Source organism: Hyaena hyaena, unplaced genomic scaffold, assembly GCF_003009895.1.
Source record: "Hyaena hyaena isolate Hyena2069 unplaced genomic scaffold, ASM300989v1 scaffold_361, whole genome shotgun sequence".
Lineage (NCBI taxonomy): Eukaryota > Metazoa > Chordata > Mammalia > Carnivora > Hyaenidae > Hyaena > Hyaena hyaena.
This window is the reverse complement of record NW_024080991.1, coordinates 608,630-622,162: the sequence shown is the minus strand read 5'-3', so window position 1 is coordinate 622,162 and position 13,533 is coordinate 608,630. Positions and strand designations below refer to the sequence as shown.

General features: G+C 39.3%; 1 protein-coding gene and 1 pseudogene across 2 annotated transcripts in view; both read right to left on the bottom strand.

Moving 5' to 3' along the window:
- The window catches only part of TRIM69 (tripartite motif containing 69), a 39,657-nt gene that overhangs the window by 20,726 nt on the left and 5,398 nt on the right, over positions 1-13,533 (bottom strand). The gene's annotated exons all lie outside the window — the stretch shown is intronic.
- Positions 4,053-4,742, bottom strand: LOC120243814 (annotated as a pseudogene).

Sequence of the window (13,533 nt, the reverse complement as noted above, 5' to 3'; positions counted from 1 at the left end):
TTTGTGTCAAGGTATTTTTTAATTTAGCTTTGATTTCTTTGTTGACCCATTGGTTGTTTAATGGCAGGTTGTTTAACCTCCAAGTCTTTTTGTTCTTTCCAGTTTTTCTTATAACTGATTTCCAGTTTCATACTGTTATAGTAAAAAAAAAAACAAAAAACAAAAAAACAAACAAAAAACACTTGATATGATTTCACTCTTCTTAAATTTATTGAGATTTGTTTTGTACCCTAATATGTGATCTGTCTTGGAGACTGCTCCATGTGCACTTGAAAACAATGTGTATTCTACTGTTTTGGGATGTAATATTCTGTACATACCTGTTAAGTCCATCTGGTCTAATATGTTGTTCCAGCCATTGTTTTCTTACTGCTTTTCTGTCTGGATGATCTATGTATTGATGTGAGTGGGATGTTTAAGTCCCCTACTGATATTGTATTACTGTCAGTTTTTCCCATTATGTCTTTTAATTTTTGCTTTATATATTCAGGTGCTCCCAAATATATATATTGGAGGAATAGATATTTATAATCATTATATATTCTTATTGGAATGATCACTTTATCTTTAAAATCTTTTTTGTCTCTTGTTACAGTTTTGTTTTAACGTCTATTTTGTCTGACATATGTATTGTATTGCTACCCCAGCTTTTTTCCTTCATTTCCTTTTGCATGGAATATATTTTTCTATTCCTTCATTTTCAGTCTGTATGTATCTTTAGGTCTAAAGTGAATATCTTATAGGCAGCATATAGTTGAGTCCTGTTCTTTATCCATTGAATCACTCTTTATCTTCTGATTGCAGCATTTAGCCCATTTACATTTAAAGTAATTATTGATAGATATATATTTATTGCCATTTTATTAGTTGTTTTCTGATGTTGTTCTAGGTCTTCTCTGTTCCTTTCTTCTGTTGCTGTCTTCCCTTATGAATTGATGACTGGTGTGTGTATGTGTGTGTGTGTGTGTCCATATCCAAAATAGGTTTTTGGTTTGTAATTACCATAAGTTTCATGTGTAATACCCTATGTACACAGCAATCTATTTTAAGTTGATGGTAACTTAAATTTGAACACATTCTAAAAGCACTCCATTTTTACTCCACTCCCTCCATGTTTTATGTGTTTGATGTCATACTTGACATCTTTTTATTTTCTGTATCCCTTAACTAAGTATTGTAGATATAGTTGATTTTACATTTTTTCTTTTAATCTTCATACTAGCTTTATCAGTGATTGATCTACTACCTTTATTGTATGTTTTCTTTCACCAGTGAAATTTTTTCTTTCATATTTTTCTTACTTTCAGTTATGGCCTATTCTTTTCTGCTTAAAGAAGTCCCTTTAGTATTTTTTATAAGGCCTGTTTCTTCGTAGGATGAACTCCTTTAACTTTTGTCCAGAAAACCTTTTATTTCTCCTTCAAATCTGAATGATAACCTTGCTGGGATACAGTGTTATGGTTTTAGGGTGGTTTTTTTTTTCCTTTCAGCACTCTGAATATATCATGACACTCCCTTCTTTTTTTTTTTTTTTTTTTTTAATATTTTTATTTATTTCTAGGAGACAGAGAGAGACAGCGTGAGCAGGGTAGGGTCAGAGAGAGAGGGGGATACAGAATCTGAAGCAGGCTCCAGGCTCTGAGCTGGCAGTCAGCACAGATCCCGACGCGGGGCTCGAACCCATGAACCGCGAGATCATGACCTAAGTGAAAGTCGGACGCTCAACCGACTAAGCCACCCAGGCGCCCCCATGACACTCCCTTCTGACCTGCAAAGTTTCTGTGAAAAATCAGCTATTAATCTTATGGGTGCTTCTTTGTTTACATAACTAGCTGCTTTTCTCTTGCTACTTTTAAGATTATCTCTTTTGCTTTAATTTTTGACATTTTAATGATTATGTATCTATCTGTAGACCTCTTTGGGTTCATCTTATTTGGTGCTCTGTGATTCCCAGACCTGGATGTTTGTTTCCTTTCCCAGTTTAGGGAAGTTTTCAGCAATTGTTTCTTTAAGTAAGTCATCTGCCCCTTTCTCTCTCTTCTTCCTGTTCTGGAACTCCTAGAATGTGTTAGTACCCGTGATGTTGTTCCAGAGGTCTCTTAACCTATCCTAAGTTTTTAAAAATGTTTTTTCTTTGGGGCACCTGTGTGGCTCAGTTAGTTAAGCATCCAAGTTTAACTCAGGTCTCACGGTTTGTGGGTTCAAGCCCCACATCAGGCTCTGTGCTGACAGCTCAGAGCCTGGAGCCTGCTTTGGATTCTGTGTGTATGTGTGTCTCTCTCTCTTGCCCTCACCTGCTCATGCTCTGTCCCTCTGTCTCTCTCAAAAGTGAATAAACATTTAAAAAAATTTTTTTAATGTTTTTTTTTTCCTTCAGTCTCAGTGTTTTCCACTGATCACCTTTTCCTCCTGATCACTGATTTACTTTGTATCCTCTACTTTGCTGTCGCTTCTCTCTGGTGTATTTTTCATTTCAGTCATAATATTCTTTTTTTGTGAAGGGTTTTTTATTTGTTTAATACAACTGAAAAGAATGCATATACAAAGAATTGAGACATGTGAAATCATTGTTCAACACTAATGGATCTACAAGAATTAGGATTTGGGGAAGCTGTAGAAGATTACCTAAACATTTTTAAAAATTGGCAACTGCAACCAAAATAAACAGGAAAACACTTTATGAAGTGTTAACACATATGAAGAGGGCACCTGGGTGGCCCAGTCGGTTGGACATCTGACTTCGGCTCAGGTCATGATCTCACAGTCCATGAGTTCAAGCCCCGCATCTGGCTCTGCACTGACAGCTCAGAGCCTGGAGCCTGTTACAGATTCTATCTCCCTGTCTCTCTACCCCTCTCCACTCGCACTCTGTCTCTCTCTCTCAAGAATAAAATTTAAAAAACCAAACAAACATTAAAGAAGAACACTTATGAAGAGTCTTCTCTTCATAAGTCTTCATAAGACTCCATGATTTTTTTTTTTTATTAAACTAGAGGGCCTTAACTAGATACCCTAGGATTCCTCATATGCAAAAAGAAATAAGAAGATTCCCCTGACTGGTGCCCGTGTTGTTAAATGTTCTCCACACCCCAACCTCCACTTCCAGCTTCTTCATGAAGCAGGTCTCCATCCTCCCCACTTGAAAGAGCATGTGCATCATTCTATAGACATCTGTCTTCTAGCACCACCCTCACATTTCCTTGATTTACCAGGTATCTGTCAGTGTTCTAGGAACTCCGTATCATACGCTATTAAGCTGGACATCTATGCTAAGCATATAAGACAATGACTGGCAGGGAAAAAGTGGTTTTAATTACGTACTCAATCCATTTGGTGTATTTCAAAAGGTGCAATACTTTTCTTCATTTATCAGTGAAAGAAGTTAGAAATTAACTTCAAAAAAATCAGCAAATGGCAAACAAATTTTCTTGAAAGTCACAGTCACATATATAGAATGCATTCTAGAAAAGGGGCGTGGCAAGACAGGTTTCCATGCACTTTCATGACTCTCAGCAAGTACTGGACCTACTCAAGGGTGAAGAGAAAAGGCAACTCTCAGAAAGGAGTATGCTATTAAATGAGACATTTACTGTACTCCTTCCTAAAAGTGCCAGGTGGGGAACAAGTGTTATAAACTAGATCTAGGAAGTGGAGTGTGGAATCAATCCATCCTCCTCCCCTTAAGGGCTGTCCATTGGTTACTGAATTTTAAAAAACATGACTAAATTAAAACAAACCCTACATTTACTCCCCCCCAAAACAAAAACAAAAACAAAAAAACAAACCCTAAATGGCTCAGATTATTCTCCAGAGTGGATGGAGCCCCGGGAGCAGCTTCAGCAACCCCAATTAGTCTGGTACAGAGTCATCCCAAGCATGCCTTGCTTTCAAACAACAATAATAAATTTTTTTTGAAATGACAAAACAAAACTAGTACTAACTAGTACCAACCATCTTTCTGACAATACACAATTACTCAAGTTAAGTACTGAGAGTGGGAAGGGGACCACACCTATGGGCTTTATCTCACATGAATGCCTGTGGGTAGGTGCAGGGCATTTGTCATTATTGCAAAAATGGACTTTAATTTTTAATCTTTAGTTTGATTTAACATCGCTTTTAGTATGATGATGACACCAGCTGTGCAGAAAGGGCTCTGGAGATGTTCACAGTAGCACACACCTGCAGGTCTTCTTTGGTTCTGGAGGCTCCAGGGCAGCCAATATTGCTTCGTCAAATACATTCTTTAGGCCTTTCTTTGTGAATGCAGAACACTCCACATACTTGACCACCTTCAGGTCACAGGCCAGCTTTTCAGCAGTCTCTGGAGTGATAGGCTTCTGTTTGTTCTTGGCAAGTTTCTCAATCGTGGAGGGGTCATCTCAGAGATCGATTTGGGTCCCAACAAGCAAGAAAGGAGTCTTTGGACAGTGGTGAATTATCTCAGGCACCCACTTCCTCTTCACATTTCCAAATGAGGATGGAGAGACCACCAAAAAACAGACTAGAAATACATATGTTTGTGGATCACTCAGAGGTTGTAATCTGTCGCAGTCCTCTTGCCCAGCAGTATCAAAAAGTCCAAGAGTATATGGTTCTCCATCAATCATAACTGTGACTACATAGTTGTCAAAAGCAGTCAGTACATACTCCGATGGAAATTTGTTTGTTGTGTAGGATATCAGAAGACATGTTTTACCAACGGCACCGTCTCCCACAACAGGACACTTAAATGTCTGCATTGCTGAAACAGTTTTGTATCCACTTTAAATATTTCAAATCAAATGATGACCTCAGCTTCTCCACCAGGGCATTGGCAGCACTCTCAGTTGTTGAATTCTTTAGCTCTGATTGTTTTTTATTTTATTATTTAAAATGTTTTATTTATTTCTGAGAGAGCGTGAGCAGGGGAGGGTCAGAGAGAGAGGGAGACACAGAATCCGAAGCAGGTCCGGGCTCTGAGCTAGCTGTCAGCACAGAGCCAGACGTGGAGCTTGAACCCACGAACCGTGAGATCATGACCTGAGCCAAAGTCGGATGCTTAACCGACTGAGCAACCCAGGCGCTCCAGCTCCAATTGGTTCTTTCTGATATTTTCTGTCTCTTTGTTGAAGTTCTTATGGGAGTTCATCCACTCTTCTAAGTTCATTAAACATCATTATGACTATTACTTTGAACTCTTTATCAGGTAGATTGCTTATCTCCATTTTGCTTAGTTCTCTTTCTGAGGTTTTATCTTGTTCTTTCATTGTTTTCAGCTATACTTCCTATTCTTGAAGGCAGTAGTCTTATATAGAAGACGTCTTGTGGGGCCCAGAAATGCAGTCTCTCCTGGTCACCAGAATCAGGTACTGCAGGGGTATTTCCTGTGTGGGCTGCATGTACCCTCCTGTTGCCTGGGCTGCAACTGCTTTGAGCATGCTGCTGAGTGTGGCTGGTCCTGGGTGTAGCTGGCTTCAAGGCCTGGCTGTGACCATTGCAGGTGTGTTAGTGGAGAGGACTGGCCCTCCTGCCCCCCAGAACAGGAGTCACTTTTCAAGGCACCAGTCCCAGCTGAGGCTGCCTGCCTGGTGTGGTGATTGGGGGCACAGCTATTTGGGGGAACACTTAATGAGGCAGATTGGGCATGGTGGGTCTACAGGGGAAGACTGGGACTTGAACCCCTCACTTCTCTGGGAGGACCTCAGTGCCTGTGATATCCTTCTTCTTTATAGGTTACCACACCAAGGTTTGATCTCCAACCAGACTGTGTCACTTCCCCCCCTGCCCTTCTTAGTATGGCTTTTTAATTACATCTTTGGCTGCTAGTCTCCAGGTAATTTTCTGAGAGAGTTGCTCTATATGTGCTTGCATCCTTGATATGTCCATGGAAGGAGGTGAGCTCGGAATTTTCCTACTCCATGATCTTCCTCTCCAATCCCAAAGTAATACATTTAATTTTTTTTATTTTAACATTTATTTTTGAGAGACAGAGAGACAGAGCACAAGCTGAGGAGGGGCAGAGAGAGAGGAAGAGACAGACTCCAAAGCAGGCTCCAGGCTCTTAGCTGTCAGCACAGAGCCCCACGTGGGGCTCGAACTCACAAACTGTGAGATCATGACCTCAGCAGAAGTCGGATACTTAAGTGACTGAGCCACCCAGGTGGCCCCAAAGTAATACATTTTAAAACAGAATTTCAGGGGCGCCTGGGTGGCTTAGTCAGCTAAGCGTCCGACTTTCGCTTGGGTCATGATCTCGCGGTTCGTGGGTTCGAGCCCCGCATCGGGCTCTGTGCTGACTGCCAGCTCAGATCCTGGAGCCTATTTCAGAGTCTGTATCTCCCTCTCTCTCTGACCCTCCCCTGCTCACGCTGTCTCTCTCTGTCTCTCCTAGAAATAAATAAAAAATATTTAAAAAAACACAGAATTTCAGGCTTGTGTATATAAATTTTCTTATACATGTTGCTTTCCTGGCTCTGTTCTAATCATATCACCTCTATGACCTGTCTTTGTATGTCTATGTACCCAAGAGGAAGTTGTAAAACACAAAAACAAGAAGAAAAAAAAAAGAAGAAGAAGAAAAGAAGAGAGAAGGTTAGGAAAGATTATTTTCCAGTGGGCCAGTTAGGGCCCAGATTCTGAGTGATTTCTATAATCCTGTCTTTTTGTGACCAAGGAGACATCTCAGGCTAGCAAATATACTCTTACTTATTCTAGATAGACTCGGGTGTCCAAGTTGGAACTCAGTGAACCAAGCAGGTGTTATAATTACCTAGTATTTCCCAACTTTCATTGTGAGAAGAGTACTCAGGAGAAAAATTCTTTATTTCTCTGTAGTTCTAAACACTTTGGGATTTTGGTTTTGGGATTCAGCAGAGGCTTCAGACGAGACTTTAGAACATCAGTCAATATGGGGCATCTGGGTGGCTCAGTTGGCTTCAGCTCCAGTCATGATCTCACATTTCATGAGTTCAAGCCCTGCATTGGGCTCTCTGAGGTCAGCCTGGAGCCTTGTTTGGATCCTCTTTCTCTCTCTCTCTCAAAAATAAGTAAACATTAAAAAAAAAATAAATGAAGCAGTAGTCAGGAAAAGTATTAAACTAGAATAACAATGCAATGGGCCTTTAGCAGCTGCTAGATTCATTTTATTTTCTCACCTAAACCAAATACGCTTAATCCCTACATTTTAATTTTAAACACTAAATTGAGTTTAGTATTTGAAGTTTAAAAAATTGAATTCAGGACTGACGTCACTAAGTTCTCCAGGGAGAACTCCACAAACAACTATTAAATTTGCAAAACTGTCAGAATCAACTTTTGCAGAACTTTAGGACCTACTCAAAGGATGGGAGGAACACCTGGGTAGCTCGATAGGTTAAGCATCCAACTTTGGCTCAGGTCATGATCTCACAGTTCAAGAGCTCAAGCCCCACATAGGGTAAGCTCTGACAGTGCAGAGCTTGCGTGGTATCTTTCACGCCCCCTCTCTCTGCCCCTCATTCACTTGTGACCTCTCTCAATAAACAAACAAACAAATAAATAAAATAAGTGAAAGGATGGGAAAATATATTCCATACAAGAAGTTACCAGAAGAAAAAATAAAAAATAAATAAATAAATAAATAAAAAAGTTACCAGAAGAGAGATGGAGAAGCTATAGTAATATTAAACAAAATATAATGGCAAATAGTAAGACAAAAACTTGTGGCATGTGGTGAAAGCTATACTCATAGCTAAATATATAGTGATAAACACCTACAAAAAATAAATAAATAAAACAGGCTAAACCCAAAGCTAGCAGAAAGAATGGGTAAAGATTAGAATGGAGATAAATGAAATAGAGAATAGAAAAACAAAAGAGAAAAGTTAATGAAACCAAAAGTTGATTCTTTGAAAAACATCCACAAAATTGATAAACCTTTGATGAGACTAATGATTTTTAAAAAGAGAAGACTGAAATTACTAAAATCAGAAACGAAAGTGGGGACATACTATAGACCTTAGAACTAAAAAAAGGTTTATAAGAAAATATTGTAAACAATTGTATGCCAACAAATTGATAACTTAGGCAAAATGAAAAAATTCGTAAAAACATATAAGCTACCAAAACTGACTCAAGAAAAAAAAGTAAATCTGAATAGGATAATAAGAGATTAAATTAGTAATCAAGAATTTATCAATAAAGAAAAGCCCTGGCCCAGAGGATTTTACTGGTGAATCCTAGTAAACATTTAAAGAATTAACATCAATCCTCAAACTCTTTGAGAAAATAGAATAGGAGGAACCCTTTCCAACTCAGTCTTTGAGCCTAGCATTATCCTGATACTAAAACCAGATAAATATATCACAAGAAAATAAACTAATTTTAGTTTTCACAGGAGAATGAAAAGACAACTCACAGACTGGGGGAAAATATTTGAGAAGTCTACACCTGATAAAGGACTAGTATCCAGAATGTATAAAGAACTCTAACAACTCAACAGCAAAAAGACAAATAATTTAAAAATGAGCAAAGAACTTGAATAGACATTTCTCCAAAGAAGGTAGGCAGATGGCCAACAAGCACATCATTACGGAAATGCACATAAAAACCACAGTGGATTGGTTCACACCAACTGGGATTATTACAGTTTTTTAAAAAATGGAAAATAACATACTGGTGGGGATGTGAAGTAATTAGAGCCCTCATACATTGCTGTTGAGAATATAAGATGGTATAGCCACTGTGGCAAAAAGCTTGGCAGTTCCTCAAAAAGTTAAACATAAAATTAACATATGAACAACTATTCCACATCTAGGTATATACCAAAAGAATTAAAAACAGGTATTCAAACAAAAACTTGTACACAAATATTAATAGCAGCACTATTCACATTAGCCTCAGGTAGAAACAACCCAAATGTTCATCAACTGATGAATGGATAAACAAATTGTGGCATATCCATGAAATGAAAAATTATTCCATCATAGAAAGGAATGAAGTACTGATACATGCTACAACATGGATGAACCTCAGAAACATTATGCTAAGTGAAAGAAGCCAAGCACAAAAGGTTACATATTATACTATTCCATTTGTATGAAATATCCAGAAAAGGTAAATACATAGACACAGAAAGCAAATTAGTTGTTATCAAAGGCTGGAGGGAGGGAGAAATGGGGAGTGACTACTTAACAGGTATGGGGTTTCTTTTGGGTGATAAAATATTTTGGGGGTGCCTGGGTGGCTCAGTTGGTTGAGCATCTGACTTCGGCTCAGGTCATGATCTTGCAGTTCGTGGGTTTGAGCCCCACATCAGGCTCTGTGCTGACAACTTGCTCAGAGCCTGGAGCCTGTGTCAGATTCTGTGTCTCCTCTTTCTGTTCCTCCCCTGCCCATACTCTGTCTCCCTCTGTCTCTCAAAAGTAAATAAATGTTTAAAAAAAATTTTTTTTAGTATTTTGGAACTAGATAGTGAATGTGCTAAATGTCACTCACTGAATTGTACACTTTCAAATGGCTAATTTTATGTTATGTAAGTTTTTCCTCAATTTAAAAAAATTGAAGCTTTATCTGACTCCAGAGCCAAAATTTTTATACTGAACAGTATCCTATCTTGAGGAATGCTATATGGTAGCTACTACTTGATGTGTAGCCACCAGAAATGCCTTCAATCTCAGTACCTATGAATCTGATGAGGTAAGCATTCAATAGTGCCATCTCTGTCCTAATGCCCAGACTTACAAGGGCATTAAAATGAGTAAAATAGAGAGGCTTTTCCCATAAGCTGCTCACATCTGGGTCTCCACTAACATTGATAGGTCAAGATAAAGTACAATTAGAAGCCCCTGGCCCATTCTTCTTTTCACTTCCGTCAGACCCCTTACCCTGTCCCATATACCTCATAATCACATGTGTGGAAAGCCCAGTCCACACAATGAAGCTTCATACACACACAAAAACACGTACACACCAGCACACAGCTGCCCTCTGGGCACACAGCTGCCTTTGGGAGCTATTGAGGCCCTAGCAATGGGCTCAGAATCTTTTGGACAGAGAATTTTAGAGTCATGGATACACAATATATGATTCAGAGTAGGAGAGGACATAAGCTCCTTAGTCTGATGGACTCCTTGTTTTGTGAAGAGGAACTTAGCTGGAGAAGGCTCAGACTAGGAGTCTCAATGTAAGACCCAGGAAAGAACCAGCCCCCCAACATCGCCCAGATCTAGGCATGGTACTGCTTTTCTGTTCCATTCCATTATCTTTATCCTATCTTACCAGCCATGGGTTGAGTCTGTCTGTTGAAGGAGGGGCTATGGTTTCATCTCACAGGCCACACATTTACCAGAATTGAATTCCTGGAGTCTCAGGGCCCAGCGGGGCTTGTCTGACTTAAGTGTGGGAGGACCTAGTTGTAACTATTGACTGCTCAGATTTCAGTATCCTGGGCTCTGCTTCTTATGAAGTTTTCTACTAGAAGTCCCAAAATGACCTTGCCCACCCCAGACTTTCAAATGTGAGCACCCATTGCTCCCAGCATGTACCATGGCCAGCTCTTTGTATTCTTACCCTTTCCTAAATAAATGCTAAAGCTGAAAGGCTATGATTCAGGAGCATAAAAATGGGGACTGAGATGAGACCCCCTCAATGTAGGAGGATAATGTCTGTGATGGAGATAAGAATGTTTTAGGGGAGTGTAATGGATGGGTCCCTGATACTTGACTAGGGGGTTGGCCAAGGGAAACATCTAGGATCTCTAAGATGTAACTTGAAAGATCATACCTTAGGCAGATAAAAGTGAGGGAGATTATTATGGGAGACAAAGAATGTTAAATGTATGAATACTATTTTTCAACTTGTATATTATGTCCTCTGAAGGATGAAAAACTTATAGAGAGAAGATTTATTCTGAAGCAAAAATCCCTGAGGATTCTGACCCATTTCATAGGCTGTGACCTGTTTCACAACCCAGGGTGTGACCTAATGCAAAAAGATGATCTGGGCAAAATAGAACCTCTTGCAAATTTAACTTTGGAAATAGAATCGGGAAGTTGACAGATGAAGCAACTCATAAAGATAGCCATGAGGTAGAGTTTGGAACATGAAAGGTCATGGCATGAAGACTCATAAAGGAAATAGAATCTAGGAGCTAAATTTTATTTATTTATTTTAAGTTTATTTATTTTGAGAGATAAAGCATGAGCAGAGGAAGAGCAGAGAGAAGGAATCCAAGCAGACTCTGTGCAGTCAGCATGGAGCCTGAGGTGGGGCTCAGTCTCCCCAACTGTGAGATCATGACCTGAGCCTAAATCAAGAGCCGTACCCTCAACCCTCTGAGCCACCCTGGCACCCCAGGAGCTAAATTTTAAACATAGAGAGATGTAGGGTGAGGTAAGTAAGCTGGTAGAGACAAGAATTATAGAGAGAAACAAATGTGGAGAGCAGCTATGTTACATTAACCACAGCACTGTCATATGACTCTTCACTTGGATTCATATGCCTACATAATGCCTTGCCATAGTAGGGGCTCAGCAAATGATTGGAGTAATGGATGTTTATCCTCATGATCAGTGGGATTACCTCTTGGTTACCTCTTACTTAAAGTAACTTGTCTGAATCTCTGCTCTTATAACAGACTCTCTACCCCAGGACACTATGAAAACTTTGAAAGCTTGCCATGGAGTTTGCTAAACACTCATGTAATGACTTACTCTCAGTCTTCATCCTCCTTGATTTATTGGGTCTCCCCTTTGGTTCTTGTGATATGATACTGTTCTAGTTCTTTCTCTGACTACTCTTCTGCCTTGGTTTCTGTTCCTCTTTCCACTTTCTTAAGTGTAAACAATCGCCATGGTCTATCTTCAGCTATTGTCTAGCTCTCTCTTCTTCCCAAGTGAGCCATCATTCCCAGCTTTGTGTACAACTGCTATAGAGGTGAACCCCAAATCTGTACCTCTGAGACCACATCTTTGAGCTCACAACAGGGTCCCTGAAATTCAACAAGCCTGAAACATAACTCCTCTTTCTCTCTAGTCAGTTCCTTCTCTTCGCTTCCCTATTTCTATTGCACCACCAATATTCCAGTTTTGAAATATGAGTTATATTTGGGTGTTGTCTTTTTCCTTTCCCATCACCTAATCAATTATAAGGTCCAGTTAATAATAATAGAACTAAAAATAATTGCTAGCCCTACGCTCCCCTAAAACATTCTTAATCTTCTCTGCCTCAGAAATCTTCTTTTCTTTTCCATAGCCTACCAAAATAAGTTATGTGGTGAATTTTTTTCAATTAAAAAGGCAGATTTCAGAATTCTCTACAACATGTTGCAAACTCATATTTCTAGTCTTATCTCCCATGGTTTTGTTATACAGTAAAAATTGTTAATTTACAATCCTTTCATATATTAATGATTCGTTTAGATTCCATTAACCATTAGATAACAAAAAAATATTTTTAGTTTTTTAAAAATGTTTTTTATTTATTTTTGAGAGTCAGAGAGAAACAGCACGAGCAGGGGAAGGTTAGAGAGAGAGGGAGACACAGAATCTGAAGACAGGCTCCAGGCTCTGAGTTAGCTGTCAGCGCAGAGCCCGACGCGGGGCTCGAATCCACGAACTGTGAGATCATGACCTGAGCCAAAGTCAGACGCTTAACTGACTGAGCCACCCAGGTGCCCCAAAATATTTTTAAGTTTATTGCATTTTTTGTACTAGGCTGAGTGGGCAATTCTATGGGAATAAAGAGGAAAAAAATCTATTATTCCTCCATCTTCTCAACATGTGCTTAGAAGACAAAATGTCAGAAAACTATGCCCCTCAGGAAATACACAAGCAAAAAAAAATATTGCATTTTAAGCTAATCAGTGTCTGGAAAACTTAAAATTACATGCATTATGAATATAATAAAACTTGTGGGAGAATCTGACCAATTGGTGATTTAAGAGAAATGTTTTCTACCAGAGCCAGTTTTTAATCCTAGTGAATGTGAATGCAGTGTCTTTTGGAAATGGATGCCATTTAGGAATTTTACTCCATGTGTTTTAAAAATACATTTAAAGTAGGCTAGTGGCTTCCAGGGTTAGGGCAAGGTGGGGAATGAGGAGTGATTGCTAATGGGTATGGAATTTCTTTTTGTAGTGACAAAAATGCTCTAGAACTAGATAGTGATGATGGTTGTACAACTTGTTGACTGTGAAAAGCCACTGAATTGTATACTTTAGAAGGGTGAATTTTATGATATGAAAACATGTTTAATGTTATAGCCAACATTATATGATTTTTGTTATTTTATTATTACTAATTTTTTAATGTTTTCTTTTACTTTTGAGAGAGAGACAGAGCATGAGGGGGAGGGGCAGAAAGAGAGTGAGACAGGGGCGCCTGGGTGGCTTAGTCGGTTAAGCTCCGACTTTCGCTTAGGTCATGATCTCACGGTTCGTGGGTTCGAGCCCCGCATCGGGCTCTGTGCTGACTGCCAGCTCAGAGCCTGGAGCCTGTTTCAGTCTGTGACTCCCTCTCTCTCTGACCCTCCCCTGCTCACGCTGTCTCTCTCTCTCCTAGAAATAAATAAAAA